Source organism: Eulemur rufifrons, chromosome 13 (genome assembly GCF_041146395.1).
Source record: "Eulemur rufifrons isolate Redbay chromosome 13, OSU_ERuf_1, whole genome shotgun sequence".
Classification (NCBI taxonomy): Eukaryota; Metazoa; Chordata; class Mammalia; order Primates; family Lemuridae; genus Eulemur; species Eulemur rufifrons.
Window position 1 is genome coordinate 283998 of NC_090995.1, and position 27267 is coordinate 311264.

Sequence of the window (27267 nt, forward strand, 5' to 3'; positions counted from 1 at the left end):
ATTCCGTGAGACATCTGTGATGTTTCTAGTACGGCCTGAGAACCCCTCCAACAAATTGGAGCTTCCTATATGCACTTACCCTGGTTAAATAAAGAAAATGATAACTAGTCTTAATTTCTTTTGAAATAATGACCTGTCCTCTATCAGTGGCTCTTTCGGGCACTTCACGTGGACCTCATGCCAAGGCCCGGACGGTCTTTCTCTCTCTGTCCTCTTGATGACATCAGCACCTCTACAGCGACCTCTGCAGGCGATTTCTCTCACCCAAAGCGTATCTTACTATCTTTGTCTCTGATTCTTTGCTGGCTGGGCTTCTCATTCATTGCTCCACTCGCTAAGCCTCCTGTCCCATTTTCCACTAGATACCAAGCAGACGAGAGTTGGTCTTTTACTCACCGCAAAGGAAAGGTTGGTTTCAGTGGCAAAAGAAAAGCCAAGTAGTTGTGGAATCTTCTATGCAATGCAAAAGAAAAGGAAAAAAAAAACAAAAACAACGAAAAGAGGTGGCAGTGCCACATGTTGGGTAAAAAGCCTGTGCTTTGAACTGAAGAGATCTGGTTTCCAACGTGGACGTCACTGACCCTAATGTGCTCACCTGGGGGAAGCCAGGGACCTGCGGGCACCAGGGCCCTCCGCACACCAGAGACATAGTCCTGTCCCACACGGCAGCTGTCAGGGATAGGCAAGATTAGGTCATAACGTCCTCAGCCTAATACCTGGCCCGTAACACGCTCCTGATAAATCAGACCCGTTATTGTCGCCACTCAGATTAAATGTAACATTTAAAAATATAACCACTGAATTTTGCGCGTCTCATGTATGACACACACACCTGGGAGGCAGGGTGAGGGCAGCACGCAGAGTTTTCTTTTGCTCTAGTAAGAAAAGCTTCTTGATAAGATTTTGTTTGTTAAAATATTCTCTGTCTCTCATGGTATTTCCCAAATGGCACAGTCAGCGCGGGAACGGGTAGACAGACGGCCGGGCCACTCTGTTCCCTCCCCCTCCCTGCCTTCAGCTGCCCGCCAGGCACCCAGCACTCGCCGGGCTGGGGTCGCACCTGTGTCGGCGCCGACAGGAAAGTGCACCCAGCTGGTTCTGTCTCCTACCTGTACGCCAAGTCTGTCTGCTGCTTCCTTCATTTCTCCTGGCCCTCTGCAGAGGGAGTCCCTGTCACCATGTGTCAGGGCTGTTGCCTCCCCTAACTGGTCTCCCTGCTTCCAATCGTCCCTGCCCAGAAATCTACCAGCAGCCAGAACCATCTGCTAAAAGACTCACCTGATTTGGTCACTCTCCAGTTTACAGCCCTTCCGCACAGTATTCGACCCCTTCCTGTGGCCGACGGGGACCCTGTGTGACCAGAGCCTCCACAGCTCCCCAGGCTCCACCCGACCTCACGCTCCCTGCATTAGTCTCCTGTCGCCTTGGCCTGCCCCGGGCCCCTCCCTGCAGAGGGCCGAGCTGTGCCCACCTTCGGCCTGTTGTTCCTCAGCCTGGAAGGTTCAGTCCCCTCCTCTAGACATGGTGGCTGCTTCCCAGCCCGTGGCTTGGGTTATAAATGTCACCTCACAGAGGGCCTCTTGGAGGACTCCTCTTCAACACTGTCCCGTCTCCTCTCCACATGGCACCCTGTCCTATCTTCTTATCAGGAGCACTAGTCACAGTCTACAATTCCCCTCCCTTATCCTTATCATCTGTCCGTCACCCCAAGCAAGAGGGACCTGCCTGTCACATTCTCGATTATTTTCTCTGTGGGGCCACAGCACAGAACAGGACTTCCGTGAATATCTGTTGAATAAATGATCAAAACATTTGCACAAACAGAAGAAAAGATTACTTTATATTTTCTTATAGAAAGAGCTGGTGGGAATGCAATTTGTTAGTGAAAATGTGTTCTATGCTAATCACGAGAGCATGGAGCATGTACATACCTTGTGTTGGACAGAAGCAGAATGTCACTGAACAGAAAGAGGTGGCGCTTCTGCCTCTTCCAGCCTCTCTTCAGTTCCACCGGGCCCTCCATCACCAGCACATGGTCGGTGGCCTCCAGTGACATCATGCTCTCACGCTGGGTGTCCCCCTCAGGAAAACAGCTTCTCCTGCAACACCCTAAACACGACAGACTAGTCAGTGGTCAAATATGTGACAGCGCTTTATGCCAAATTGCAGCGGCGACAAAATCTACAAATTATACTTGATCTCCCGCTACTGGTGGGAGCCACATGGAAGAAGAACAGGCAGCCGGTAGGAGCAAACACCAGCCCCCAGGGGACAGCGAGCAAAGAAGGGGGGACCTCAATACCCCAACCTCAAGTAACTGAATGCAGCCACACACTTGGGCTCAGAAGCAGAGTCTTCCCCAGAGCCCCAGTAAGGGGCGCAGCTCTGCACAACTCCACCAGCCTTCTGGGGTCCCCTCGGCAGAGGACCCAGTCAAGCCCACCTGAAATTCTGGCCTACAAAACTGTACCATAAATTCCTATTGTTCTAAACCACTAAGTTTGCAGTGATTTGTTATAGCTGCATAAAAACCAAATACGGATTCTGGTCCCTGGCAGTGGGGGCTGCTGTAATAGACACCTAAAAACTCACAGGAGGTTTCGGAATCAGTAGTGAGTGGATGTTGGAAGAATTTGGAGAAGCGTGATAGAAAGAAAAGCCCAGATTGTCTTGAAAAGACTGTTAGGAAAAAACTGGACATTAAAGACTGAGAGTGTGGGCGCAGAAGGCGCTGAGGACCAGTGTGGGGAAAGCCTAACTTGCCTTAGCACGTACCAAAATCATGGGAAAGAACAGTGGAAAGAAATACGAATTTTATGGCCGGGTGTGATGGCTCATGCCTGAAATCCCCGCACTTTGGGAGGGCAAGCTGAGAGAGTGACTTGCACCAGGAGTCTGAGACTAACCTGGGCAACCTGTTTCTGCAGAAAAAATAGAAAAAATTAGCCAGGCATGGTGGCATGTGCTTATAGTCCCAGCTACTCCGGAGGCAAAGGCAGGAGGATCACCTGAGTCCAGGAGGTTTTGGTGGCAGTGAGCTATGATGACACCACTGCATTCCAGCCTGGGTGTTTTCCTTGGGAGAAGACACAAACACACGAGGGATTATCTCAGACAGGCTGCTGGACCTGAGTCCTATCTAGTGAAGTGAATGCCAGTGACAACCAGGGGAGACCCACAAAGTCCTTGAGAATTTTTTATCCACAGAAACACTGTCAGACTGGACTGAGAAAGAAAGGAAGAGCTGAGAAGGAAAGAAGGTTGTCAGATCCCCAAATCCTACTGGCAGAAATCAGACCGATACAACTACTCAGCGGCAAACATGTGCCACTTTCCATGGAAAGGTAAGGATGACACAGAAAGCAGTGACAAAAGTCCAGAGGGCAGAACCGAGGCCCAAAGGGTGGAGCCAAGAGCCAAGAGGACTTCTTGCAAGTGTCCTTAGGGATCCTCTCTCACAGTTGATATTACAATACACAATATGTCTTGTATACACAATATATCTCCAAAGACCGTTTAAAAATTTAGACTACCCATGTCTCCTATCTGGTAAAACGTCAATGACAGTAATGAACTAGAACAGTAACCCGGAAAAATACTATCTATTTATAACGTCATAATGAGACTTAAAATGAAGTAAGACAGCAAAAGCATTCTTAAACTCTCAGGCTCTCCCTAAATATTTGCTGCTAGTTAATTCTGATAAGAGTGACAGATACGTCACCCTTAGAGAAAAGGTAACACCAAATTTTTGAAAAAAAATAGCGTTTCCCTGATGTTTTAAATCAATCTATACACTTCTCTAAGAAGTATGTTCCTGTTTTCACTGAATAACTTAATTTTTACTCTACCTAAGACACTATGCTACACTCTGCAAGGAAGTCTCACATAAAATCTAACAGTTTTTACTCACCAAGCATTTAAAATCCAGTAAAAAAAAAACCAAGAAAAAGGAAACACAAGACAATTTCTAGCCCAACATATATAAAACAAAATGACATGGAGATTTGCAAAGAAATAATGACAATTTGGTTTCACATTAGCATGAAAATTGAGATAACTGATGAGTGTGGAAAATTGACTCCAACCTTATGTAAATGACATTAAATTGTGGGGAAAATCTTGCTAACAAACACCAAATAATATTGGAAACATCAAAAGGTTTCTAATCAAAAACAAGTACTTAGATATAATTTGGTTGAGCTATACCCAAGCTCCAACAGGACTCCGTGGTCATATTAGGTGAAACCAACTAGCTTGAATAGAACATAGAAACTCTCAGAATTAGGCAGACATTTTCACAGATGTACAGAAAACTGTCTCCCACAGAGCCAAGAAAGTGTTTCCCCTGAGAATGCAAAGCCTGCTCTCTTGAGCTCAGCACCACTAGATCTGCTGAATCTGAGCAGCTCTCTGTGAAGCCAGTGCTGAAGTTGACAAGCAGTTCCTCTGTTTTAGGGGAAACAAGGTAGGACACTTGTTGGGACCACTGGTCTGTTTTGATGACCCAAACCAGTATATTAAGAGACTGCCTCGTGCTGTGAGGGCTTGAATCAGCCCCCAAAAGCTTGGGGTGCTTTTCGATTGATGTGAACATCCTTTTACCTTCGATTGTGGCAGCAAAACCTCTTCACCTCTGCACTTCACACAGCAGTACAGATCTGTGAAGCCCGAGGACTCCTCAGTGGTCGGGACCACTGACCATTATGATGTCACGGTTCTAAGGCTCATGCCATAACCGACAAACTGACAGACTGGCTGCTTTGATTTGCTACCTTCTTGTATCCTTTTGAAATTTACCTGTTTTAATTTTTGATAACTGTAGATTCACGTGCAGTGTTAAGGGATTAACATAAAGAGATTCCATCAACTTTTTATCCAGTTTCTCTCAAAGATATCTCCCCAAATTAGAGTATAATATCACAAGCAGGATATTAACATGGGCACAATCCAGTTACTGGACATTTCCATTAGCACGAGGAGCTGCTACATCCCCTGTTCCAGCCACACCAGCCTCCTTCCCACCTCCACCATCTTTTTAATTCCTGGCAACCTCTTATCTGTTCTCCATTTCTGTAATTTCACCTTTTTATAAACAGAATCATACAATACATAACCCTTTAGATGTTTTCTTTCATTCAGCATAATTGGACATTCATCCAGATTGGGGCCAGTATTTATAGTTCATTTATTTCAATTGTGTAGTAGTATTCTACGGTATGGTCGTACTTCAGTTTGTTTAGCCATTCACCTGTTGAAGGATGTGGGGCATGTTCCCAGTTTGGGCCTAGAGCAACTAAAGCTGCTGTAAACATTTGTGTGCAAGTTGTGGAATCAACATAAGTAGTCATGTCTCTGGAATGAATCCCCAGGAGTGTGATTTCTGGATTGTACAGTAGTTGCATGTTTAGTTTTTTAAGGAACTGTCAAAACTGGAAAACTGTTTGTTTTCCACAGTGGCGATACCCTTCGCATTCCTACCAGCCGTGACTGTATGAGTATCCACACTCCCCACAGCCTCACTGATATTTGATGTTGTCCTCTTTTTTACGTCAGTCATTCCCATAGGTGTGTAGTGGTATCGCATTGTGGATTTCATTTGCATTTCCCTGATGGTTAATGATGCTGAACATCTATCTTTCCATGTGCTTATTCACCATCTAAATTCTTCAATATTATCTCAATTACGGTATTGTGCTAAAAACATTTTGTGTGAAAACATGGTTCCCTTTCCACTAGAAAACTGACCTTTTCACAGACGAGGGGACTGCTGCAGAAACAGGGTAAGTACCTGGAAGCCCAGCATCCGCGCTGTGACACCAGGGATTCCAATCCAGCTGACTTAGAGTGTCACACAAGCCTAGGGCAGGGAGGCCACGTAACCCTTCTGACATGGAGAATCTCCTTTCTCTGGCAACTTTGTAGGACTGAAATTCAACCTTACTAACAAAGTTTATGATTTCCCTTACAGTATCCTGTAATAGTTATTTCAATACATATCTTTTATTTCCCACTAGACTCTAAGAACTTCCAGGACAGAGTGTGTACCTGATTTATCATTTGATTCTCACACACTTTGACACCTTCAACTTTGTTGAATGAATACATGAAACAGTTTTCTGCCATGGATGGGGAAAAGACACTCTTTCCTTTATTTCATTCATTCAACAAATAGTATTTGAACCTGTCCTAGGGGAAACGCGCTTGGTTAGCTCTCAGCAGCAGAAAACAAAAGGGGCAGAGGCCCAACTGTCAGAAAACCTAGATTTCAATGGGAGAGACAGAAATTTACTAACTATCCTAATGTCCCTTAGCCCATACTGAAATCATCCTAAACAAACTATGGAAAGACATAGGAATTTTATGGCTGGGTGTGATGGCTCATGGCTCTAATTCCAGCACTTTGGGAGGCGAAGGTGAGAGGATCACTCAGGCCAGGAGTCTGAGACCAACCTGGGCAACAAGTTTCTACAACAAAATAGAAAAAATTAGCCAGGCGTGGTGGCAAACGCCTATAGTCCCAGCTACTCCAGAGGCAAAGGCAGGAGGATGACCTGAGTCCAGGAGGTTTTGGTGGCAGTGAGCTATGATGGCACCATCGCACTCTAGCCTGGGTGTTCTCCTTGGCAGAAGACAAAAGCACACAGTGGATTATCTTGGACAGACTGCTGGACCTGAGTCCTATCTAGTGAAGTGAATGCCAGTGACAACCAACTTGTGGGGAGACCCACAAAGTTCTTGAGAATTTTTTTATCTGCAGAAACACTGTCAGACTGGACTGAGAAAGAAAGGAAGAGCTGAGAAGGAAAGAAGGTTGTCAGATACCCAAATCCTACTGGCAGAAATCAGACCGATACAACTACTCAGTGGCAAACATGTGCCACTTTCCATGGAAAGGTAAGGATGACACAGAAAGCAGTGACAAAAGTCCAGAGGGCAGAACCGAGGCCCAAAGGGTGGAGCCAAGAGCCAAGAGGACTTGTTGCAAGTGTCCTTAGGGATCCTCTCTCACAGTTGATATTACAATACACGATATGTCTTGTATATACAATATATCTCCAAAGACCGTTTAAAAATTTAGACTACCCAGTCTCCTATCTGGTAAAATGTCAATGACAGTAATGAACTAGAACAGTAACCCGGAAAAATACTATCTATTTATAACGTCATAATGAGACTTAAAATGAAGTAAGACAGCAAAAGCATTCTTAAACTCTCAGGCTCTCCCTAAATATTTGCTGCTAGTTAATTCTGATAAGAGTGACAGATACATCACCCTTAGAGAAAAGGTAACACCAAATTTTTGAAAAAAAAAATAGCGTTTCTGTGATGTTTTAAATCAATCTATACACTTCTCTAAGAAGTATGTTCCTGTTTTCACTGAATAACTTAATTTTTACTCTACCTAAGACACTATGCTACACTCTGCAAGGAAGTCTCACATAAAATCTAACAGTTTTTACTCACCAAGCATTTAAAATCCAGTAAAAAAAAGCCAAGAAAAAGGAAACACAAGACAATTTCTAGCCCAACATATATAAAACAAAATGACATGGAGATTTGCAAAGAAATAATGACAATTTGGTTTCACATTAGCATGAAAATTGAGATAACTGATGAGTGTGGAAAATTGACTCCAACCTTATGTAAATGACATTAAATTGTGGGGAAAATCTTGCTAACAAACACCAAATAATATTGGAAACATCAAAAGGTTTCTAATCAAAAACAAGTACTTAGATATAATTTGGTTGAGCTATACCCAAGCTCCAACAGGACTCCGTGGTCATATTAGGTGAAACCAACTAGCTTGAATAGAACATAGAAACTCTCAGAATTAGGCAGACATTTTCACAGATGTACAGAAAACTGTCTCCCACAGAGCCAAGAAAGTGTTTCCCCTGAGAATGCAAAGCCTGCTCTCTTGAGCTCAGCACCACTAGATCTGCTGAATCTGAGCAGCTCTCTGTGAAGCCAGTGCTGAAGTTGACAAGCAGTTCCTCTGTTTTAGGGGAAACAAGGTAGGACACTTGTTGGGACCACTGGTCTGTTTTGATGACCCAAACCAGTATATTAAGAGACTGCCTCGTGCTGTGAGGGCTTGAATCAGCCCCCAAAAGCTTGGGGTGCTTTTCGATTGATGTGAACATCCTTTTACCTTCGATTGTGGCAGCAAAACCTCTTCACCTCTGCACTTCACACAGCAGTACAGATCTGTGAAGCCCGAGGACTCCTCAGTGGTCGGGTCCACTGACCATTATGATGTCACGGTTCTAAGGCTCATGCCATAACCGACAAACTGACAGACTGGCTGCTTTGATTTGCTACCTTCTTGTATCCTTTTGAAATTTTTGATAACTGTAGATTCACGTGCAGTGTTAAGGGCTAACATAAAGAGATTCCATCAACTTTTTATCCAGTTCTCTCAAAGATATCTCCCCAAATTAGAGTATAATATCACAAGCAGGATATTAACATGGGCACAATCCAGTTACTGGACATTTCCATTAGCACGAGGAGCTGTTACATCCCCTGTTCCAGCCACACCAGCTTCCTTCCCACCTCCACCATCTTTTTAATTCCTGGCAACCTCTTATCTGTTCTCCATTTCTGTAATTTCACCTTTTTATAAACAGAATCATACAATACATAACCCTTTAGATGTTTTCTTTCATTCAGCATAATTGGACATTCATCCAGATTGGGGCCAGTATTTATAGTTCATTTATTTCAATTGTGTAGTAGTATTCTACGGTATGGTCATCCTTCAGTTTGTTTAGCCATTCACCTGTTGAAGGATGTGGGGCATGTTCCCAGTTTGGGCCTAGAGCAACTAAAGCTGCTGTAAACATTTGTGTGCAAGTTGTGGAATCAACATAAGTAGTCATGTCTCTGGAATGAATCCCCAGGAGTGTGATTTCTGGATTGTACAGTAGTTGCATGTTTAGTTTTTAAAGGAACTGTCAAAACTGGAAAACTGTCTATTTTCCACAGTGGCGATACCCTTCGCATTCCTACCAGCCCTGACTGTATGAGTATCCACACTCCCCACAGCCTCACCGATATTTGGTGTTGTCCTCTTTTTTATGTCAGCCATTCTCATAGGTGTGTAGTGGTATCACCTTGTGGTTTTCCTTTGCATTTCCCTGATGGTTAATGATGCTGAACATCTATCTTTCCATGTGCTTTTTCACCATCTAAATTCTTCAATATTATTGCACTTACAGTATTGTGCTAAAAATATTTTGTGTAAAAACATGGTTCCACTAGAAAACTGACCTTTTCACAGACCAGGGGACTGCTGAAGAAACAGGGTAAATACTTGGAAGCCCAGCATCCAAGCTGTGACACCAGTGATTCCAATCCAGCTGACTTAGAGTGTCGCACAAGCTGAGGGCAGTGAGGGACCAACTCTTCTGACGTGGAGAATCTCCTTCTCTGGCAACTTTGTAGGACTAAAATTTGACCTTACTAACGTTTATTATTTCCCTTCCTAACCTATACTATAATGGTTATTTGAATGTATATCTTTTATTTCCCATTGGACTCCAAGAACTTGAAGGAAAGAGTCTATATCTGATTTGTCATTTGATTCTAACAGACTTTGACACCTTCAACTTTGTTGAATGAATACATGAAACCATTTTCTGCTGTGTATGGCTAAAAGACACTCTTTCCTTTATTTGATTCATTCAACAAATAGTATTTGAACCTTTCCTTGGGGAAAGGCACTTGGTTAGCTCTGGGCACCAGACAACCAAAGGGACCCAGGCCCCAGTCTCAGGAAACCTAGATTTCAATGGGAGAGACAGAAATTTACTAACTAGTCACACCAATAACCGTAAAGCACAAGGCACTGATAAATACTGCAGAGAAACATTAAATAGTGACAGGAGAGATTAAAAGGACCGAGACCTTACTTAGATCATGGAGAGGGCAGGCATGGAAGTTTTCTTGGATAAAGCTCAGCTCATTTGAAATGAGCTTTAAACAATAATTTGGAATTAACTGGGAAGTGAGAGCAGAGAGAGAGAAGAGCATGTGTGTTGAGAGGTGATATTTCTTTGTTTTTGTTTTGTTTTGTTAATTCAGGATATTATGGGGATAAAAACATTTTGGTTACATGTAATGCATTTGCCTCACCCAGAATATTTGACATGTCTACTTAATTTATATTCGTGATTCATGAAGCATTCCATATTTTTCTGCTATAACTTACTCCCATGTGTTGAACCAAGCAGAAATGTTTTTAGCTTCGAGCACAAAGCGATTTTCTCTACATGGCTTTTGTGGCTAAGAGTTTGTCTGCCTTGCTCAGGATGAACTGGAGATCTGGCAGTGCCCGAATTTATCACGGCACAGATGCTCAGGAGACCTCGATCATCGTTAACTGAATTTGCAGGAGCAAAGAACGGGCGCAGTGGCTCTGCAGCAGACACCTGAATGAATGTAAGGACGTGGGATCCATCGCTGATGTTATAAAAGGAAATGGTTCCAATATCCATATCCAGCAAAATGCCCACTCGGCGTAACTGGGGACTCACCAAGGGGGTGGTTAGAGGCACAGTGCTGGCTGCGAGGAGCACTTTCCTTCTCAAACCCACAGTCCAGAAGCTGAGTTCTGAAGACAGTAGAACTGACCCTTCTGGATCGACAGATTCTTTGCAAACACCCAGGTCCCATTCTGTGCTTGTCCCCACGTCCACTTCCCACTAATGGCATCCAGAGGTGAACCGAGGGGAGCCCAGGACACAGATTACCTGTTTGAATCTCTCAGCACACTCTCTGCGATTCTGTTGGAGATGTCCACAACAGACAGACCTCAGGTCATCAGAAACTATGAGTCGATTGTTGGCCGTGTCAACGTCCAAGGTCATGTCCACTGTGGAAAGACAGAAAAGGGGAAAATCAGCAAATACACAGACCATAAGCCAGCTCTATGTAAAGACTCAATTATCTCGTTCAGTTACACCTCTTTAAACTACTCTTCTTCCCTTAATCAGGATTTTCCTGAAGAAACTTCCCAGGATTCCCTAATTAAGGCAAATTTGATATGGAGAATGAATGAATATATTTGTCACAAGCCCTTCTTATAGTAGGCATTCTTTTTACAGTAACTTTTTTATTTTATGAAAGATTTCTTTCGCCTAGGGCATAAGATCCATGAAGACAGAGCCCATGACTGTTGTTTACTCTCAAAATGATAAAATTGAGCACAGACTCAGTCCAAATATAGACATCTAAGAAATATCTTGAATGATGGAAAAACAATTCTGCTTATGATAAAATAATGTGAAATATGAAAGCATCAGAAATCCAGATTCTCAGGCCAGCCTGGTCCTATAGAATCAGAATCTGCATCTTAACAAGATCTCCAGGTAATTTGACACATGTTCAAGTTTAAGAAGCTGTATTTTGGGTCAGTGCTGCCTGAAGAAATACAATGAAAGCCACATGGCATTTAAAATTTTTCGGTAGACATATTAAAAAAGTAATAAGAAACATGCAAAAAATGCCTTAAATAACATACAAGCCCACATATCCCATTTCCATGCTGGGTACTAGCCATGTTTCAAGGGCTCAGTAGCCCCTGGTGGTACAGGGCTAGGACATGACCTAAATACTATAATTCCTTCAAAATCTCCAGCTGTCCCTGATCTATGCTCAGAGGTGAGAACTGTTCCTCAGAGGCCATAACAGTTGATTTTTCCAGGGCTATTGATGGGCTGAGAGAAGGTGGCCCAGATTCCCTACCTTGGAACTTCAGCATCCTTGGGTTCTGGTATAGAATTGCTCTCAGCTGGAGCTCTAGTTCCTTGATTTTGGAAACCATCTTCCCCAGCTGGTAATGGGGCCCGATGTCATTCTTCTGAGTGACCACGGAACAGGAGGGGCATGAGACCTTCCCCACTGGGCTCCTTCCGGAGTGAGCTGATGCATCGGAGGCAGCAGATGAAGCCACAATCGAGGCGCATGGGTTTTTCAAGATAAGACAGGCAGATGAGACATTTACTTGCTTCTTTAAATTGTTCAGCCATGGCCTCCGTCTGTGGAAAAAACGGACATGATATTAGAGTTGGATGAGTTGAATGACAATAGTCCCTGGGGCTCTTTAATCTTTACACGCATAGCTATAGCAGTGCCTGGTAACAGGTAATGAAAGCACAACATAAATACGACTGTAAAGGACTCCTGGCCTTGAACTTCTGATATTTGAAGTGCTAGTTGGAATGAAGGACAAGGTTCTTTCTTTGGGAAGCCCGTGTGGTGAAAGAGCTGAGACTTATTGGACTTATAGGGCTTATTGGAATTGAGATGCGCTTTCAGTGTAAAAACTGTACACTGGATTTTGAAGATGTAATGAGAAAAAGATAATGTAAATTATCCCATTAAGAACTTTCAGAGGTTGATTAAGTGCTGAAACGACATCACATTTTCTGCACTAAAATTTGACTTTTCCCCCCAATTTGATGTGGCTACTAGAAAATGTATAATTCCACATGTAGGTTGCTTTGTATTTCTCCTGGGCAGCTGTTGTCTAGATCCAGACACTTTCCAAAACTCCCACCCCTAAGCCCAGTTGTTCCAATTTGACTGTGGCAAAACCCCCTTCCAGTAGCTGAGAGGTTGAATAATCAAAGGGAGAAACTCCATTCATCATCTCGTAGAGTCGGCCGAGCTATGATTAAGGAAATTGAAGACAGTAATTCCTCCAGCCCTGGTGCTGAAAATCTAATCTCTGCTTCTGGGAGAGGACCCCATATCCCGGTGACACCTTCCATACGATCGACGGGGCCAGCCCAGCAGAGACTAAGTGTGATAGGGACATCTGCTTGACCCCATGCACCATGGGGTCCTGGCACCGCACCGTCAGAGGCGTGTGCGATCCAGCGGTCGGACAGGGGGGAGAAAAAAGAAGTCACACGTTCAGTCACGTAGTGAGGAAGGGAGGGAGAGGGAGTCCAGAAGCCGCAACCGCAGAGCCCTCTGGCGGTCACCCCTTCCATAGGCTCCAGGGGCCGGCCCGCAGAGGCAAAGTGTCACGGGGACATCTGGTCGTCCCCGTCCCCGTGCACCATGGGTTCCTGGTGCGGGCCTGGAGGAGCTGCGAGCGAGCGAGCGCGTGGGCGCGGGGGCGGGGGAGAAAAAAAGAAGTCCCACCTTGGGACACGTAGTGAGGTAGGAAGGGAGAGGCAGTCCAGAAGGCGCCACCGCAGAGCCCTCTGGTGGTGACCCCCTCTAGAGCGTCGACGAGGCCGGCACCACAGAGACTAGGTTTGACGGGGACCTCTGGTCGCCCTGTGCACCACGGCGTCCGGGCGCGGTACCGGTGGATGCGCGAGCGTGCCAGCGAGCGAGTGGGCAGGGGGCAGAGGGGGGAAAGAAAAGTCACATCTTCGCCTACGTAGTGAGGAAGGGAGCCAGAGGGAGTCCAGAAGCCGCCACCGCAGAGCCCTCTGGCGGTGACTCCTTCCATAGGGTCGGCGGGGCCGACCCCGCAGAGACCAAGTGTGATGGGGACTTCTGGTCAACCCGGTGCACCATGGCGTCCTGGCGCGTGAGCGAGTGGGGGGCGGGTTGCGAGGAAAAAAAAGTCACACGTTTGGCCACGTAGTGAGGAAGGGAGGGAGAGGGAGTCGAGAAGCCTGCAACCCCACAGCCCTCTGACGATGACCCCTTCTATAGCGTCGACGAGGCCGGCCCGCAGGGACGAAGTGTGACGGGGACATCTGGTCGACCCCATGCACAATGGCATCGCTCCGCGGCACCGGCAGAGGCGCGAACAAGCCTGCCGGGGGTCAGGGGGGAGAAAAAAAAAGTCACACCTTCAGCCACGTAGTGAGGAAGGGAGGGAGCGGGAGTCGCGAATGCAGCAACCCCTGAACCCTCTGGCGGTGACCCCTTCCATAGGGCCCACGGGGCCGCCCCAAGAGACTAAGTGTGATAGGGACATCTGGTCGACCCCATGCACCAGGGGGTTCTGGGACGGCACTGGGGGAGGCGTGAGCGAGCCACTGGGCGGGCCCTGGAGAAAAAGAAAGTCACACGTTTGGCCACGTAGTGAGGAATGGAGGGAGAGGGAGTTGAGAAGCCTGCAACCGCAGAGCCCTCTAGCGGTGACCACTTCCATAGCGTTGACGAGGCCGGCCCCGCAGTGTCTAAGTGTGACGGGGACATCTGGTCGCCCCGTACACCGTGGCATTTGCGCTCCACCGCCTGAGGCACGAGCGAGTTGGGGGCCAGGTAGTGAGGAAGGGAGGGCGCGGGAGTCAAGAAACCTGCAACCGCAGAGCCCTCTGGTGGCGACCCTTCCATAGCATGGACGAAGCTGGCCCCGCAGTGTCTAAGTGTGACGGGGACATGTGGGCGACCCCATGCACCATGACGTTCCCGCCGTGCTGGCAGAGGCGCGAGGGAGCGGGTAAGGGGGGGAGGTGGGAGAAAAAAAGTCACAGCCGCGGAAAAAGCAACAAAAAGAGAGAAGAGATTAAAACGGGAAAATGGAAACAGGAAAAAAGTGGAAGAAAGAAATTTTGAAAAAAAGGACCAGAGTCACAGCGAGAAAGAATACTGAGCCCAGAGTGTAAAGTTCGGATTCCATCTATCTTGTTCTATTTGATTTATTTGCCTTCCTGAGAAGCCAACTCCTGTCAGGTTTTCTTTAGCATCAAACCAGTCTTCACTTATTTCTTGGTAGTTTCTACAGTCTCATAAATTGAAAACAATGAGCTATGAATTACCTATAATGTTTAACCCTCTGAAAGGTTATCTAAAAACCTGATGAATCACTACAATAATTACTTGTTTTATATATAAATCTAAAGATGAATATTAAGCAAAATAAGAGAACCAAGCATAAAGATTCTGTGAGAAGGGATTTCAGCAGTCCCGAAATAAAAATTTCTTTTCAGTTTGAGTGATTTGCTTCGTAGTTTCGCTTTAATTAATACTGATTCCCAGTTTATTAAAACTGCTACTTTTCTGATTTTTTGATTGTTCTTTATTGGAAAAAAGACATTATCTTTATATACAGAATAACACAAAACTTCTTTAAAAGGACTAAATAGTGCTGCAGCTCTTTATATCATTAAAATTAATGATCTTTTTGGAATGACCATAATCTCTTTTCATAGAGGACAAAACTAAAAAAACATACACAATTTACAGAGATACAATTAGACACAAGAAAGAGTTTTCATATGGAAACATAAAGCAGAAGAATAAAAGTCCATATTATTATTCAACATTATCAGATATATTAGGTGACTTTAAATACAAGTCAAGCAAAAATAATAAGAACATAGTTAACATTCACAATCAGAATGATGCCATTTTAGTCAATTAAAAATATTTATTTTGATCTAATCAATAAACACTAGAGATATTTTCAACCTTAATTGTTTTCTGACAACTATGAAAGATAATATACTTTTATATTAACCTTTATCATCAAGTTTCAGTTGATCAAAGTCTACATTTATATCACCATTTTTTAAACCATCTTTCTTAGGTGATGTATCTTGTTTAGGATGACTGTTGTTAAATAACAAAGATATCTGAGGATTAGGATAGTAAAAACAACAATAAGGACTAAGAATTATTTCACTCTTACTATGTGACAGGCACTCTTCACTGGCATTATTTAGCCCGTACAATAACGAAGGCTATGAGAGTAAAAACATCAACTTGACTTCACAGATGAGAAAACTGAATCTAAGAAACGCATTGTGCCAAATCACAGTTAACAAGAATTAGGATTTGAATCCAGTCTGTGTATAGTTACCATGTGCTAATGCTAGTATTTTGCAAAGTGTGGCATATACACCCTAGAAGTACTTGAGATAATTTTGGGAGGTATATATAAATATTGATAACATTAACCTTTAACAGTTACATATTTAGTGTATGCTTATGTATATCTTTTATTTATGGGAAGTAATATTTCTTTCCTGTATGTAAGAGTGAATTATTCTTCACACTTAAATTTTTGTAAAAAGGAGAACCATTTAAAGTAAAATACAGAATAACATTATAGGTAATATAAGACTATGGTAAATTGTGAAGATGGTACATGAATAGCTGAAATTTAGAAATACTACACTACACTATACTGGTTTGCATGCATAACTAGTTAATTTAATGAGACAGGGACTAAAATGTAATCCCAACTTAAAATAGATATTGTTTTATAGCCAAAAGTAAGATTATAAAAATTATGTTATGTCTGCATCTTGTACTTTTAAGAATAATTTATTGTTCTCCCTAAATAAGCAGGTTATACCATTGGTACCATTACAATGAAAATAAAACTCTTAAGAATTATCATATAGTACTAAATGTACAAATCGTTTAAGCAAAGTATTAATATGTAAGAAATTTAAGTACATAAAAATCTAGTTATGAATCTTTTAACTGTGGATAATTTGTGGATAACTGAGGTTTTTTAAAAAAGAATTTAACAATAGAATAATTTGTTAAAGCAATTTACTTTTTATCATTCATGTTAGTAGAAAGGAACATATATTAATCAAGTATTTCACTTTGGACTTGGGAATCCATCTTGGGAGATTACCTAAGACCACTCAAATAATGAAACCTTAAGATTAAAACCAAAGTCAGAAAAACAGAAATAAACTTCAGCTTTCCTATCCCATTGCCTCCTCACTTGATAATGGAATGTAACTTACGTTACTATAGCACTTTATAATTTGCAGGGTGTTCTTATATAGATTAAACCATCTTTCTTGATTGTCATCTGACCAAGATTCCCGTGGGGGAACAAGAGAGAATGAGAAAACCTATGAGAGGCATTTAAAAACTATTTTCATCATTTCAACAAAGGAGAAATTAAAACTTTTCCCTGCCTAAAATAAATGAAACATTACTTTATTCTACCTCATGAGATGAAGGTGCAAGATATTAGTTTTAACTACACTCAGGCAGCACGATGGTGGCCATATATCATGCATTTGCCTGGGACAGTCCAGATTTATACCTATTGCTGTGGTGAATGATTAACATTACTCTCTTTCATCCTCAAAAGTCTACTGATTTGGTGATCAATTATATGCTTACCCTACTCAAGATATATTGCTGATATCTGTTTGATTAGGCTTAAATACACCATTATGTTCCTCCTAGTTATATCTCTCAAATGGTCGCATACTAAGTAAGCTAGCTGAGTGAAAAGAAGAATGTTGGAGTCTCTGAAAATTATAGTTCACTTAAGCCATAAAATTAAAGATTTATACAGATGAACTTTCTAAAAGTCTTACTTGAGAGAGTGTCTTTTTTAGGTTCGAAGAAACATCAACATCCTGAGCACTCTGGTTATCTAGTTCAGAATCTGCTCCTGAAAAGCTAAACAAACACTTTAGAAGGAATAAGATCTAATGTTTGATAGCAGCCTATATTTAACAATGTATTTTATATTTCAAAATAGCTAGAAGAGAGGACTTGAAATGTTCCCAACACAGAAATAATAAATATTAAAATATATGAGGTGATGGATATCCTAAATACCCTGAACTTGATTATTACACATCCTGTGCATGTAACAAAATATTACATGTACCCTATAAATATATACAAATACTACATATCAGTAAAAAAGATAATAAACACTTCATTAAAGAATTCATCAATGTTTTAAATAGGGACCAAAACAGAAAATTTAAAGTTAACTGGATTAAGTGATTTGAAAGATGTAATGAGTTCTAAATTAGATGAAATCAACTCACACATACGATTCTTCTTTCATCAGCTGTAAAGACAGAAAAGAAAAATCTCTGTCTAAAATGTTTTCTGTCTAAATGAAGTAAAATTTGTATTGCTAAAATATATATACATGCCCTGGAAGGAAACGTAGAGAAGGTAGATAACAATTTTGATTCTACTGACAGTAGGGGCAGCTCTTCCAGGGTATGCCCTTGTGTATTTTTTCTTTCAAACTCACATATCTTTTATGTCTCCCAAAAGAGATAGTAGTGCCGATCCTAATTCCTTCTTAGCAGAATTACTTGATAAATTCCTGTTCAAAATTTAAGTTCACAAAACAAAATTATTTAGCCCAAGTCATCCATTTAACACTAATATTAATATATTACAAACTTAGTTCTAACTCCCTAGATCTTAAATTTTTTTCTTTTAAATGTTGAGTAAAAGAAAGTGAACCACAATTAATGTGCTTTTCTAAGGGCAGTACAAACATTTCTCAACAGATAAACCAGAGAGAATGTGGTAGAATGTCATGCAAAAACCCCCTGACTTCATTCTTACTTGGACTTTACATAAAGTTCAAACATATTACTTTTTCTAGGAAAAGTCCATTACCCCTAGCCCAGCTAACAAGCCCAGTTACAATCTACCCCTCATTCTGCCCTTCAAAAACGAAAATTAAAAAAAACCTTCAGAATAAACTTAAAGGTAGTGATACATTTCTTAAAAAATACAGATTTAAAATCAATAAACACCTATTTAATCCCTCCCTATTTTCCATTCCAATTTGTAAATATCACAACAATGATGATGACACATCTGACAGTGAACATTTAAAAGTTGCAGCTCTGCTTTCGTGGCTCTCTGCATTATTTTCTGACAGCACACTGATGGCAAATTCTCCATCTCTTTAAAAAGTTGAAATTCCCTTTAAAATAAAAAAAAAAGGACTAGGTTAAGATTCCAAACATTTTTCAATAGCAATGACAGGCCTCTAGAAACATTTTACATTTCTTGCATTTCCCTGTCAAATTTAAATCGATTCTACTCAGGATAGAGAGGCTGTAGGAACACATAACAGCTTCAGAAAACAAGGACATCAAGAATTATGACTAAATATATTCTTTCTAGAAGTCAAAGAAGTAAACAATTCTCAAATTCATACTTTCTTTTACCAAAAGAGGATTCCAATCTAAGGTAATAACTTTATCCAGAATCAATGTATTTTTCAACCTAAATCAAACTTCAGCCAAGATTTTTTTAAGTTGTAAGCATTTTGGATGGAAATGGTTCTTAAACACATTATCTTTTTAACAGAAAACAATTTACATTTTCCTTAACATAAGCCAATATTTTGCTGTGCTATTACAATATATCCATCGAAAAGCCCCAAGTCACTACATCTTTTTGAGTGTTGACATTATTGGAAGTCTTCCCTTGTTTCCATTTGCCACTTTCAGCTGTTTTTTGTTTGTTTGTTTGTTTGTTTTGTTTTGTTTTGTTTTTTGACAGAGTCTCACTCTGTTGCCTGGGCTAGAGTGCCGTGGCATCAGCCTCGCTCACAGCAACCTCAAATTCCTGGGCTCAAGCAATCCCCCTGCCTCAGCCTCTCGAGTAGCTGGGACTACACTCATGTGCCACCATGCCCAGCTAATTTTTTCTATATATATTTTTAGTTGTCTGGTTAATTTCTTTTTATTTTTTAGTAGAGACGGGGTCTTGCTCTTGCTCAGGCTGGTCTTGAACTCCTGACCTGAAGCAATCCTCCCACCTAGGCCTCCCAGAATGCTAGGATTACAGGCATGAGACACCGCGCCCAGCCCACTTTCAGCTGTTCTCAATACTTCTGCTTCTGGAGTTGAGATGCCAGAATAAACTAATTAGAAGAATGAATGAATGAAGGAAAAAGTAAATGACTTCAGAACATTATAACTAATTTGGCTTCTTAGACACCTCCCTGTTTCTCTACCTTCCCACTTGCTCGTTCTTCATTGTGCTCTGAATTATAAGGATATATTAATAAATGCAAAGCAAATTATATAATGAATTAAAACCAAGATTAAAATGCACCAGTGAAAGTAACTACTTCAAATTTATGACATTTTCAAAAAACATTCTTTGTTTTTGTCTACAGGGGAATAAAATGAAAGAAAACAGACAATTAAATCAGTATGAGTTTGGGTTGAACAGTTAAGATGCCAGGAGTTTCTGATGAAATTGAGACTGAAATCGCAATAAAAGAAGAACTTTAATATTTTATATTGTTTTATTTATTTGTTTGAAGGCAAATGGCTGAAGCAGATGATTTCTTAAGGTTCCTTTTAGCTATTATTCTGTACGGTTAAATATTCTACACAGAAAACAAATACTATTTCGATTTCCCCCCACATGTATCTGCAAGCTCATACATCTGACGTACCTCTCAGGATGTTTCTTTAAGTCTGTGATATCAGATGTTTTTCTTAATTCCAGGGAATCCTGAAAATATTATTTTAAATTAAATTGTAAATATATGATAAATAACACATGGTCTATCTGTAGCTCCAAATTAGTATTAATAAAATGTAAAATTCAACGTCTAATGCACTTTGTGGCAATAGCAGCCAGGAGAGGATAGAGCTAGTAATAATCTATATACCCTTTCCCCTCATCTAGCATTTTCTCACAAAAGCCTCAATATAATCAATGAACCAAAAACATTTGTTAGCATATACTATCTCTTTATAAAGTCAAACAAAATTTTGTTATTAATCATATTGATTTTCCCTTATTTAGAAAATTTCCATTAGGTTTTAAACTGTCAACTGAGGGAGATTTTCCTGATCTTTTTATCACAGCCGCCTGAGGAGCTACACAATCTTGACCCTATGACCACTCTGTATTACAAGCCACACTTCTTTGTTGCTCACTTTGCCATTCGCCAGGCCGTTTTTTATTCATCGTTGTAATCTCTTTGTTGCTTGATGCAGATGCTACAGATCTTGCACCTGCTGCCCTGCTGGTTGTGAAACAAGCCCTAAAATCAGTGCTAACATCCACAGTCTGATTAATCGTGACTGTGCAACTTGCTGCATCTGTCACTGATTTAGGATTTATTCCCTCCATATTGTGAAGGCATGTTTTATTTGTGGCACTGCTACTGGCAACCTTCTCCTATTGCCTGAATATCTCTGACTGCAACCCTTGGCAGGGTAATAGAAAAATCTAAGGCTGGGTCAGGGGTGTTTTGTAGGCTTTTATAATGTGAATATTCACAGGCAGAAATTACTGAATCATCAAAAACAGAGGTCCAGGAAGTTTGACAATCTATACAGGGTTGTAGTAATGTCTCCAAAGCTCTGTCTTGCGGTAATGTGCTAGAATTTTTAAGGTGCTGTAATATTTTGTTCTCAACAATTGTATTTCCACAAAAATCTGTACTTTCAGTTATTAGAGATTTCATTTTTTCAGTATAAATTTTAGTTTTTAATGTCTTTTGAAGGTTCAAGAAACCACTCTTAGATTGAGATTCCTGGTTTCCAAGGGAGTGGCTTGCTAGTATACTGTCATCAAATACTGTCTGGTACATTAAATTACTCTCTTGTTCCTTACACTTTTCATAATAGTCCCTTAACATGACACAATTCTGAAATTTGGAGACATGAGGTGAATCTTCTTCTCCATAAAAATCAAGTGACTCTAAAGAAAAGATAGAACCACTTTCCAATTTGACATGATTATCTTCTAGATTGCTAGCACATTTAACTTCATAACCTGAATTTCTTAATTCAACAACTTCCAGATTAGATATACTTAATGTTTTGTATGATCAAAAGATAAATGGTTACTTATATATTCTTGTTCTTCTGCACTGTGATATTCCTGCTGTGAGCCTTCATCTGTATCATGCTTTTGCATATCTTCAGCAGTTTCTTTATATTCAACATCTGAAATCTTGTACATTCTTTCCAAGTCAACAGTCTTATTACCTTGATGTTCCAAAATATCAAAAAACACCTTCTTTCTTTTCTTCATTTCAGGATCTAATTGTGAACTTAAAAGAATAAGACTTTCATGCTTTAGTTTTGACTCTGAATAATGAATAGAGTATGTTTCATTTAAGGAAGCATAGTCAGTACTGTCTTCAAACTCACTTGACTGAGACTGAGTACTCTCTCTGTTAGTACCAAATCTATTTTGTCAATGTTGCCGATTTCTCTGTCATTAGCTCTTTGTTCTAGTGCCAAGGAATCCTAGTCATCATCACAAAAAGCCAGTTTGACTTCATTACAACAATTGGAAGATAACAAATTTTCTTTGTTAGTTTTAGAAGGTTTATCTGATTTAACAAAAGGGATATGTTAACAGCAGCAACATTGTATCATTTAAACACTAAAAAAATCTTAGATACAATCTGAGCCAAGCTTTCCCCAGTACACAAATAACAAATATCCCTTCTAGTAGCTGTTACAGACTGAACTGTGTCTCCCCTCCCCATTCCCAAATTCACATACTGAAGCCCTAATCCACAATGTGATGGTATTTGGAGCTGGGGACTTTGGGAGGTAATTATGTTTAGATGATTAGCACCCTTATAAGGGACAGGAGAGAGCTTTCTTCACCTCTCTTATGTGAGGACACAGCAAGAAGGCAGCCATCTACAGGCCAGGAAGAGATCTCTCACCAGAACCTGACCATGGGGGCACCCTGATCTCAGACTTCCAGCCTCCAGAACTATGAGAAAATGAACTTCTGTTGTTTTAGCCACTCAGTCTATGGTATTTTGTTATGGTTGCCTGAGAAGACTAAGATAGTAGCCAAGATTCTGCTTGAAGTTTCAATGGCAAGGAGTTGACTATTTGTAGGGCAGCCACTTTGTTTGTAGGCAGGTCTAATAAGAAACTTTTTCTTATGAAATTATTTAGTAAATCTTTGGGTGTTCCTAGTGCCAGCTCTAGGCATTGTAAAAACAAAGGAAAAGAAAACAGGAGTGCTGCCCTCAAATGCTTACGGATTTCCTCAGAGTCATAAATAAGCACACAAAAACGTACTAAAGATAAAAGTGCTGACAGAGTTGTGCTGACAGAGCAGGTAAATGCTTGAGAAGAAAGAAGTAGATTTTAGAGAAACTTTCTATTTAAAAAGTGTTTTGAAACAAAACAGACAAAATCCTTTTAGGCAGATCCAACAGCAAGTACAGTTAGCTGTGTGAAAGGAAATTCTAAGTTAGCTTGTCTGGAGTGACAGAGCTCGATGGGAGTGACAAGACCTGTGAACTGAAAGAAGCCTTTTCTGGTGTGCTAAGGAGTAGGGGCTCTTACTCTAAGGCAATGAAAGACCACTGACAGCTCCTTAACTGGGTAATCATGTGACTGGAATTGGGATACTAGCAACAGTAAGAACGAAGGCTTGCAGGAGGAGAGTAAAGGCAGGTAGAGCAAAAGAGTGCAGAAGTGAGACTGAAAAACAGACTGGTATAAAAGTTCCACAACTGACCAAGTCTTGGTGGCTGATTTGAATTGGCAGTGAGAGGAAGAGAGATATCAGTAGTTTTTAAATATTTTTTTTTACTAAGATCACAATTTGAAACACATTTTATATCATGATCCAGTACATACATTTGAGAATATATGTGGATATAAGTAAATGGAAAATTTTACAAAACAGTAATTACTCCATTTCCAAGGTGTTCTATTATTTTCTATTTTATTTCATTTCATTAAAACACCTGATCACAATCAGCTAAATTGCTTTCATGACTCACCAACTGGCCACTACCTGCTTGATCATTCTAAAACAATGCTAGGGTTTACAATTTGGTACTACAGTTCAATGGGAATACTCGTTGCTGAAGAGACAGAGACTTTATGAAGAACAGATTTAGAGGGTAAAGATGAAAAGTGAGGAGGAAGGGGAAGATAATGAGTTCAATTCCAGACAAGAGAACTTTGAGGTTAGTGATAGAACACCCAGATGTAAATGTCCAGTAAGCTCTTATAAATATGGGGTTGGAGATAAGAGATCTTAGGAGTTCTTTACACATTCTAAATACTAATTCTTGTTTTCAAAAATGTATAAGTGAATTTTCCAGGTTTATTATCATCTTTTAATTTTTTTTTCTAAGAGACAAGGTCTTGCCATTTTGCTCAGGTTGGACTTCAACTCTTCGGCTTAAGCTATCTTCTTGCCTCAGATAAGGCTACTGGCATGTGCCATGGCACCTGGCTTAAACTTTTTATAGCACTTTGTTGTACCAAAGTCTTTGAGATTATTTAGTTAAATGATTTGGTCTTTTCTTTTGACTTCTGGGTTTTGTGTCTGGCCTTCCCTACCAAATAATTATAAGAAAATTCTCCTATAATTTATTCTAATTCTGTGTGTTTCTGTATGTCTAACACTTAGGCTTTCTACATTATGTAGAATTTATTTTTCTCTCTAGCATAGGTAGGAATCTAACTTCATTTCCTTCCAAAATGGATGGTTAATTTTCCTAACACCATTTGCTAAGGAATCCATTGTTTTCCTTCTGAGTTGAAACAGCATCTTTATCATATCCTGCAATCTGTTTCTGTTTCATAATTTTCTAAGACTCTACTTCTATTTATTCTGTTTCATTAATTATCTTTTGTGTAACAGCATTATGCTGCTTTAATTATTATAGCATCATAGGATATTTTTGTATCTGGTAGGTTAGGCTTCTTCCTTTTTTGTTTTATTTATTTTATATTCTCTCCCCCAAATTAAATTTTTTAGACTCACTTTTTTGGGAAACATTTAGAATTGGATGAAAAATCCTATAGATATTTACTGGGAAAGAGAGAGAACCATTATCATGTCCAATTTCTAGCAACCTTTCCTTAATTCCAACATTTAATGTATGAATAGAAAGTACACTGTTTGTTCCATTAGGGTTCATGGCTGATGTCTTCATTGTATAATGTATTCATTGTCTAATACTCTATCACCTTTAAATGGCCCCCTTTATCTTATAATGGTTTTTGCATCAATTCAACTATATTAATACTTAAGATTAAACATTAAGTTCATTTTTTTTAAGTTCCTTTGTTTCTTAACTTGCCGACCCTTTTATTTTAAACCTTTCTTTTCTGTTTTAAATGTGTCTCATGAACAATATAGGATGGGATTTTTGTTTTGACTTAGAAACTCTCTTAATAGTTGAAACCACAAGCCAGGCATAGTGGTGTGTGCCTACACTCCCAACTACTCAAGATACTGAAGCGGGAGGATTCCTTGAGCTGCAGTGAGCTATGATCACACCACTGCACACCAGCCTGGGTGACAGAGCAAGACACCATCTCAAAAAAAAAAAAAAAAAAATTTTAAGCCACATATACTCATGGGCACATAAACTTTAGTCACTTGCTTTTTATGTTCTTGCTATTTCTTATTTTCTTTCTACCATTAACAAAAAGAAATTTCAGATTTGTGGGAAGAAAAAAACATATATAACTTGTTAGGCAGCAGAAGTCAACCTGCCCACTTTCCACCTATTACTCAAATGCAACTGTACCTGTCCACAGTTCTGGAAAGCCTGGCTGGACAGAAACCCTGCTTCCTGCTCCCCTTCCCCTCCCTAAATCTTCCATTTCCCTGAAAGGTCTTGCCTAGACTGCCCATATCCACCAAAAATCACCTCAGTGAATTTGCCCAGGTAAAAACACACTGAATCTTAGTACCCCATGGGAGGAAGTCAAAACCAGTGACATGATATATCCATACAGTGGAGTGTTTTTCAGCAATAAAAAGGAACAAACTACCGAAACATTACCTCCAGGATTAATCCCAAAAACATTATGTTGAATGAAAGAAGCCAGACAAAAGAGGTTACATACTGTATTATTCCATTTAAATAAAATGTCCAGAAAAAGCAAATTTATAGAGAAAGTAGATTAGTGGCTCCCTGGGATGGAGGAGCAGGGGGCGGTGGAGAAATTAACTATAAATGGGCAGGAGGGATCTTATTTGGGGGATATAAATGCTCTAACACTGATTTATGGTTTTATGTGACGGTTGCACCAGTTGATAAAGTTACTAAAAACAAAAAAATCACTGAAATGAGTAAAATATACCTCGTAACTGCCTCGGAAAGACAGGTCTCGGTCGTAACCAGACAAGCTTTTGGGGCGCAGGTCGCTGGGCGCCCCCAGGCCGAGCTGGAAGAGCCCTCTCGGAAGGCGCGGGAAGGTCTGAGAACCGGGGCCGCCCGGCGCATCCCGCACCTCGGGGGCCTCGTCCCCACCGCCCTTTGGCGTCCGTGTGCCTAGGCCGGACAGGCCTTGGCGCGTTACCCGGCCACACACGGGTTCACTGTCCCCGACCTGCTCAAGCCCAGCGGCCGCGCCCTGCCCGCCTCGCTGCCCAGCTTACCGTCCCGCCTCCACGCCCGTCGCCCCTGCGAACTGCGCCGGGGCCGCCACACGCGAGACGCCTGCTCTCCACAGCCGCCTTAGTCTGGAAACGCTGCCGCAGCGCCCTTCGGGTAATGGCTGCCGGCGGCCCGCCCACCGCCTGACGAAGCACGCTCCTATTGGTCATCACGAACAGGGCGACACCGTGATTGGCCCGGCGTGTGGGCGCCAAAGCACGGGAAGGCGGCCGCCTATTTGGATTTTGCATGTTTGGCTGGAGAAGAGAGTTTGCGCTGCGGGCTGGGCGGGCACCTTTGAAGATTTTCCTGCTCTGGTCTGGACCGCCGGCTCTGCAAAGCCAACATGCGAAAATATTGGGGGGTGCTGCCCCTGCCGGCAGAGGACAAACTAGCCCCTTTGGGGACCAGTGTGGGCCACAGCCCGCCGCCCTCAGTGGCCGGAGGGGGCCTGGCCGCCTTCCTTGCGGGGCTGTGTCCACCGCCGCGTGGGGCCTGGTAGTGTGGGACATAGCTTGTCCTTTGACCGTCTTGCAGAAACACCGTTAGCAGGGCCCAGAGGCTAGGTGAGGTCAGTGAGGCATTTATTTGCCACGGATGCAAAACTTAAGGGGTTGCCACAAACCTCAGCAATCAAGATAAATAATATTGTCGTGCCACTGTTTTAAAAAGTCAAAAGTAATGAAAAAAGATCCAAGAAGAACAAAATATCGAAATAAGTTTTTTGTTTTTGTTTTTGTTTTTTTTTTGCCTCAGGCCCTAAACGGCTCCACAGGGCACACTGCCTTTATCTAAAATTCGGCTATTTTGTTCACCATGGATTTTTTTGCACCTTGATTTTTCAAGCAATTGCATTAAAATATTATCTGATTACTGAATTTTTTGGATTCCCCCCTCCCGTTAAATTTTGTGCCTCGTCATCCCTGGTAGCAAATTTCAACTTGCACAAAATGAACAATCCTGAAGGGATGCAGATGGCTTTATTTGCTTCTTTGTCTCGACATGTGCTTTGGTGAAGAGTGAGGGAGCGTTCTTTGGATAAGTGGCAGTTAGACGAGGGAACTGTAAAGTTATACCTGCCCCAAAATTGTCCCCTCAAGGAGACTGCCTCTGAAATGCACTTCATGGATGTGTTCATTCGCAGATTTGTGTTGGCCTGCCAGGGGCCAAGTGCTGCGCTTGGT

General features: G+C 41.5%; 1 long non-coding RNA gene and 1 pseudogene across 1 annotated transcript; both read right to left on the reverse strand.

The window, feature by feature from the left end:
- Positions 1 to 1969: 1969 nt before the first annotated feature.
- LOC138393918 (uncharacterized) lies at positions 1970 to 11810 on the reverse strand. The gene is made up of 3 exons (XR_011235276.1): positions 11755 to 11810; positions 10761 to 10882; positions 1970 to 2109 (listed from the first exon to the last, which is right to left on the reverse strand). It is a non-coding gene; the product is annotated as an uncharacterized lncRNA (long non-coding RNA).
- A 1785-nt stretch (positions 11811 to 13595) lies between these two features.
- On the reverse strand, positions 13596 to 26595 carry LOC138393906 (RNA-binding protein 44-like; annotated as a pseudogene).
- Between the last annotated feature and the right edge of the window lie 672 nt (positions 26596 to 27267).